Here is a 6540-nt window from a genome sequence, read left to right on the forward strand (position 1 = left end):
TTTTTTTTTTTTTTTTTTAAGGTGGGCTGGCTGCTTGTTGGCCAACCGCAAGTTCTACATGAGTTTCTTTTCTGTTTATTATTATTATTATTATTTTTATTTTTGTGGGGGCTTGCTGTTTTTTTTAAATTTAAAAGATCCAACTCGCCACCAACTCAGTTCTTCATATGAAGCTTGCTCTTCTTTGAAACCTGCCATCCACATTATATATATATATATATTTTTAAGTTCATGAGGTTTTTTTTCTTTTGAGCTTGCTGTGTCCAAAAAAGTCAGATTTTTTTTTGCCATCCTGAGTTCTTCATATGAGATTTGAGCTTTGCAAAAAGAAAAAGAAATAAAAAACAAAAAACAAAACAAAAACAAAAAARTACAAAAACAATGTGAAATTTTTAGACTCCAGCTTGCTGAGTTCCATCAGTTTTTAGCGTTGTTGTGCAAAACTAGAGATATACCTAGATCAACCTGCCAAAATCAAGCCTGCATCAACCTTCGGTGTGTTCATGTGAGTTTTGGCCTTAATCTGCCAAACGTGAGACTTTAGTCTGCCATTAGAATCCCATACTCATCTCATGCATTACGCTTGCTATTTTGTCTTAGCAACAATGAACTGTAACTGTTTCAAAAGACTATGAAAAGAGACATTATATTAATAAAAAACCCTGCATGCTGGTCATGTATGGTATAATTATTTTTTTTTCTTTTGCTTGGAAATGGACTTTTGGAGACTATTATGGCATGGCATTCATCCTTTTGTTTTATTGCCTCATCACTTTTTTGAGTTGAAAGCAAAAAAGTGCAACCTTTGATCTTCCTCCTCTCTTCCTCCCCATTAAAGTTTGCATCTGCTCTAAAACTGCTTTGAGTTACTCAAAACTTCAGACTTCCTTTTAAATGCACTGAAGCATTCCCTCTTAGAAAACATGCCAGAATGGATTTTGATAACCTAATGTGGCAAAAAAATACAAAAAGAACTTTGGAAAGATGTTCAAAAAACAAATTTCGCATCCCGCTTGGGGGGGGGGGGACAGTGAAACCATGCTGTTGCCTAAAACAGTCTAAAAAATAATTTTAAGTGATCTGCCCCATTTTTTTTTCCTTTTGCATTTGGTCATTGTCAAATGTGGAATGCTCTGGGTTCCTAGTATATAATTTAATTCTAGTTTCTGTCATCTGTTAGCCCAGTTAAAATGTATGCTACAGATAAAGGAATGTTATAGATAAATTCGAAAGAGTTAGGTCTGTTTAGATGTAGATTTTTTTTTTAAAGATTGATGCACTAAATTGTTTACTGTCGTGATGTAAAGGGGGGTAGAATTTGCAACGGGACTGTTTTAAAAAGTAGTTTATGCAGCATGTGCTTGCAACTTAAATATAAGTTGGGTATATGTAGTCCTTGCTATACCACTGACTGTATTTGAAAACCAAAGTATTAAAAGGGGGAGGCACCCCTGTTTATATCTATAGGGGTATTTTACATTCAAAATGTATGTTTTTTTTCAAAATTGAAGTATTTGGGACTGAATTGCACTAAGATATAACCTGCAAGCATATAATACAAAAAAAATTACAAACCTGTTTAGAACGCTAATACAATTTATGCAGTTACAAAGATGGCATTACTGCACAGTTTTACAATGATGCAGATTTTTTTACAGTTGTATTGTGGTGCAGAACTGGATTTTCTGTAACTTCAAAAATTCCACAGTTTTAAAGGCAATAATCAGTAAATTTTATTTTCAGGGACTGATATCCTGTCTTTTAAAAAAAAAATGGAAAGTAAATCTTACCACAATAAATATAAAAAAATCTTGTCAGTTACTTTTTCTTTTACATATTTTGCTGTGCAAAATTGTTTTATATCTTGAGTTACTAACTAACCACGTGTGATGTTCCTATGTGCTTTTCTTTCATTTTCGACTCTATGGTTATATCAAAAGAGAGAATAATCTACAATAATAAACTGCATTTTTTTTGATTCCGTACTCAGTTTCTTAGTGTGTAGTTTAAAGCGCAATAACGGTGAAAGCAGCGCTGCAGCGTGCTGCCTGGCYGAGGTGCAGTGCCCGCACGAGAGCCGCGCTCGGTGATGCGCAGGAGGGGAGACGGAGGAGGCTAGTTTTATGCAGAAGGGGAACTTGTCGCCCGCTAGCAAGGCGTTAGCGTTCAGGTAGGCGAAGAGCGCGAGCTCTCCGGTGCTCGTTCTGGCTTCTCGGCAGCGCGGTGGCCTCAGCTTCCGCGYCGCGGGCCGGCCCGTCGGCTTCGGGGAGACCTCGGAGGGGAGGTCTGCCCGCAAAGCTGCGGACGTGMTGCGGCCGTAGGTGTTGGGGCGGCTCTATGATGGAGCGAGGCGGAAGGGCAGCCTCCGCGTCCTCTCGCCGGCTGGCGCGCCGCGGCTGCCTGCCGCTCCTCAGAGGTGTCGCTGCGGCAGGCTGGGCTCGGCACAGAGCCACTTGACGCGCGGCCGAAAGGTTCCTTGCCCTTTGGGTGCGCAGTGCCTGCTTCTCCCCCCGCTTTCTTTGCTTCCCCCCTCACACCCCATCTTTTTTTTTTTTTCCTGTGGTTTTATTTTTCTTTCTTTTTTCTTGCTACAGGCCTTAGAAAGCCTAGAACTGAGGAGCAGAGGAAGGGGAAAAAAAAAGTCAAGGGACTTCTTCCAACTTTCTGAAGCCGAGGCCACCTCGGTTTTGTCCTGGCACCCCGCGTGGGCCCCCGGCCGCGCTCCCCCCGCCGGCGGCTGCAGCGGTCCCTCCTGCTCGCCGGTGGCTTTGGGAGGAGAGGACCCGCCGGGGTCCCCGCGGCGGCCCAGCCGGGTCCCTGTCCCCCCCTCCCCGGGCCGGAGGGCTCCCCGAGCCCCCCGGGCCACCGTCCCGCATGGGGGCCGCCGGCGGCCCGCGGGCCGGGCGAGGGCCGCGAGACGCCCTTTGGCATCTGACCTCGGGTTGCACCATGGCTTGAGTAATGGTTCAAGCTCCAGGTTCTGGTTAATTCGCGTCCCGCTTTCTGGTTAATGTGTAATCGGTGGGTAAACTGGCTGCTATTGGCCGACGGGAGAATTATCTCCTCTCGTAAAGATGGGGCTTCACTTTTTTCTTTTTTCTCTCCTTTTTTTTTTTTTCATCCCTTCTTGCAGCTCCCCTCTGCCCGGTGTGGCAGAGCCGTCACCCGTGCCCACGTCTCTCCCGGGGGTCACCTGCAGGCTCGGCCTTGGCATGCTTCCCGGCTGCTGCTTTTGCGCAGGGGGCCGGGGGGGGGGTCACGACGGAGCCCCACTCTTTTTGGGGATCCCCAGGAGGCAGCGCCCAGCCCGAAGCCGGCAGCGTGGCTCTAACCCCGGGCGGCTCTGCGGCGCCAAGCTTTTCCTCGCAGGCAAAGTTGTGAGTGTTTTAAAAGTATGGTGAGTCCTGGGAGAGTAGCACAGAGCAAGGGGAGCACTGCTGCCTCCCTTAAGTATCTTCTTTCTCGGAGAGAGAGAGAGAGGGGGAAAAAATGTATGAACGGTGATAAGAGAAATCCTTCCTAGAAATAGCACGCGAGAAGGAAAAATTCCCATCACACCCCCTACTCGGGAGGAGAAAAAAGCCTTGCCTGTCTCCTAGGTTTTCATCATGATTATACATTGCAATCTTTTTGCCAATAAAAAAAAAAAGTGGCCTTCTTTAGGCAGGCTGCATTTGAGTTTTGGCCTGAAACACAGTAACTTCCCAATTGAAGGAAAAGGGGGGGGAATAAATAGGAGCGCGCGGTCGTGTCCCCTGGAGCACAGCAAGCGTGGGGCCGTGCCGGCTGGTTTCGGTGGAGCCCCCTCGGCCGCGGCGCGGCCCTCTGAGGACCGGCTGGCATCGCCCGGTCAGGATAACCTCCGCTCATCCTCGCTCGACGCCGGCCTCCCTCCTGCTCCCGTTGAACTCGGAGGTAAAATCCCCGCTGGCTTCAAAGGGGAGCAGGATCCTGCTGCTCCCGGGCGGGCGCYGCTTCCGCTCCGGGCAGCGGGAACGTTGCCTGGCGCGGGGCACTGCGCGTCCGAGGGCGGACGTGGTCTCAACCTCTGCGTCGCTAGCAGCCTCCCGTTGCTGCCGCAGCCCTGTAGCTCTTTCTCGTTTACGGACGAGGTCGCAGAGAAGTGCCAAGCGCCAGGTGCTGGGAGAAGCACGCCGGGCGAGCGGCCCGGGGCTGCCCCTGCGAGGGAGCCCAGCCCAGCCGGCCCTCGCCCTCCGCCCGGCATCCCCGGGCCCGGAGCAGGCTTTCGGCGGCCGTACTGCCTGGGAAACGTCATCCCCGGCCGTAGCGGGGCGGGGAGGGGGGTAGAGAGAGGAGGGGAGGAATAGCCAAGTCACAGCAGTGTATATTTATTTCTTGAACAACTGCTCAGCCCCGCCRGGCAGGCGCTTTGCAGGAACCCGGGCAGCCCCCTTTGCAAACGGGGCAGCGAGAGCTGCTGTTTACTTGAAAGCCCTCTCCCCCCCTTTCGGACAAAAACGCCTGATCTGAATCAAAACGCCACTTGAAGGGYGCCCCTCCCGTGAAGCATGGCAGCAGATTTTAAGTTTAAAAAATGAACTTTCCCACCTCTTTTTCCTTTCCTTTCCGAAAGCTTCTGTGCAGCTGTTTCCTCCCCCTCCCTCTGTGTAGTGTGTAGGAAGTTCTTGATCTAGAATCATTCATAATTTTAATACCAATTTCTATTTGACATAATATACTAATATCAGGCACAGAGTGTAGCTGCTTCCTGGATTTAGGGAGGAAATGATGCATATATCAGAATTATCTGCTCAGATGCCAGAACTACATTGGTGTCATTTCAGCATGTGCTACATTGAAAGGAAATCCTCTATATTTATTACTCAGATCATCATAGGAGCTAAATGGACCCACTGTTTCTGACACCTGTTYGGATGGATGAATTTAAAATTTCATGCAGGAAAAAAAAAACAAAAGAAAGAAGCATCACCAGCAGCCTGCATGCTTCAATGTTAGGAACAGAGGTTTTTAATAAGCTCTTTTCCCTCCCTCTTTTAAAATCACTGYGAGCGTGTTGGCGGTGGCTGCTGTACGGCTCGGGCGTTCCAGGGTAGCTATGGGGAGTGTGATATATTTTGTTTGCTTAGCCGGGACAAAAAGCAATGCTGGTTGTACGTGCACACATCCTCAAGCTGTCTGTAGTCGAATACTTGGGCTCTGTGGCCAGGGTGCTCGTCTGGGTACGAACGCCGCGAGGCAGCAGGACGTAGCAGAGGTTGAGCCGCTGCCGCGAGGATCCATCCCCTCGGGAAGCAGCTGAGCGCGCTCACCTACTTCACACTTTTAATGCTCTTTCTGATGATTTTTTTTTTCGGGCACTGCGGCTACAAATCATTAGATTAAGACACTGTACGCCGCGCCGCGTTTAATTCTTGACTGCCTGAAATTGTGGGGGAGGATCGAGAATAACATTTGTCACTCTGAGGGGTGAGTGCATTCACATCTGTGAGCTCTAAGCCRACACGACGCAAAAAATAGTCCAGGATATGACTTAACTTTTCAAGTGAAAAGCTAGAAGGACAGGGATCTGCGTGAGCTGTAGCTGGGCTAGCTGCATGTAACGACCGAGACAGGCAGCTCCAGCCCCGCTATCTGCCACGGTATCAGGATGACCCGGCACAGCGTGATAACGTCTCAGTGCTCCCGATGCGCACTGGTTGTATCTTATCTCTCCCTGAAATGATCCTTTTTTCTATGTTGCTGTACCCCCCTTTTTTTTCTTTCTTTTTTTTTTTAAGTCTGACTTTCAAACTGGTGTGCTTTCGGACGCGGCAGGGAACCGTGCGGGCCTGTAGCTGCGGTGCTGCGGGGATGGAGCTTGCCCTGCCTCGCTGGCGGTGCCCTGCAGACTTGGTGGCAGGGTTTCCCTTGCTTTTTGCATGCATCTCTGTGAGTTACCTTGCATGGAGGGAATCAAAAGCAGGGCAGAAGTTTGCTAGAAGTGGTATTTGTGCGCCTTGCGGAAAAGAAACCAACACCACCCCCCTCCCCAAACCACCCAGCGCACAACAAACTGAGCAGTGTGTTTAAGGTTGCGGCGGGGGTAGCGAATGGAGCGTCCCTGGTTGCCTCTCTCAATTGTTAATTCATAAAAAAAGCACAGGCCTGAAAATGTTCTCAGCGGCTTTTCCCCCTGTAAAGCAAAAATGTTAATGACTGCGTACRGAGGCGGTAGGGCTCGACACCGTGCTGCAGCGTGAGCTCTGGATAAATGCTGCTCCCTTCCCCTGGGTCTCAGCGCCGAGCGCGCGCCCCGGAGGGCCGGGCGGCGGTGGGCAGAGCGGGGACACCGGGGAGGGCGCGGGTGTGCGGCTCCCCAGCTGGCAGCGAGGGCTTGGGGCCACGCCGGTGGATCCTTAAACCCCTGCTCGGCGAAATTTGCGGATAAACCTGCGGCGGGGGTCTGTGCGCGGGGGGAAGCTGCCTAGCAGGGTGCCGTCCCTCCGGGTGCCCTCCGTCCCCGCCGCCGTGGCCAGCTCTCGCCGCCCCGGCGTGGCTGTAGCCGCGGGGATGCTGCAG

General features: G+C 50.3%; 1 protein-coding gene and 1 long non-coding RNA gene across 2 annotated transcripts in view; both read left to right on the forward strand.

Annotated features, from left to right (window-relative positions):
* The window catches only part of LOC146595068 (uncharacterized), a 558681-nt gene that overhangs the window by 499414 nt on the left and 52727 nt on the right, over positions 1-6540 (forward strand). The window lies entirely within an intron of this gene.
* The window catches only part of MAF (MAF bZIP transcription factor), a 17619-nt gene that overhangs the window by 2155 nt on the left and 8924 nt on the right, over positions 1-6540 (forward strand). The gene's annotated exons all lie outside the window — the stretch shown is intronic.

This window comes from Rhea americana, unplaced genomic scaffold (assembly GCF_003343005.1).
Source record: "Rhea americana isolate MKP2758 unplaced genomic scaffold, rheAme1 scaffold_24, whole genome shotgun sequence".
NCBI classification, from domain to species: Eukaryota; Metazoa; Chordata; class Aves; order Rheiformes; family Rheidae; genus Rhea; species Rhea americana.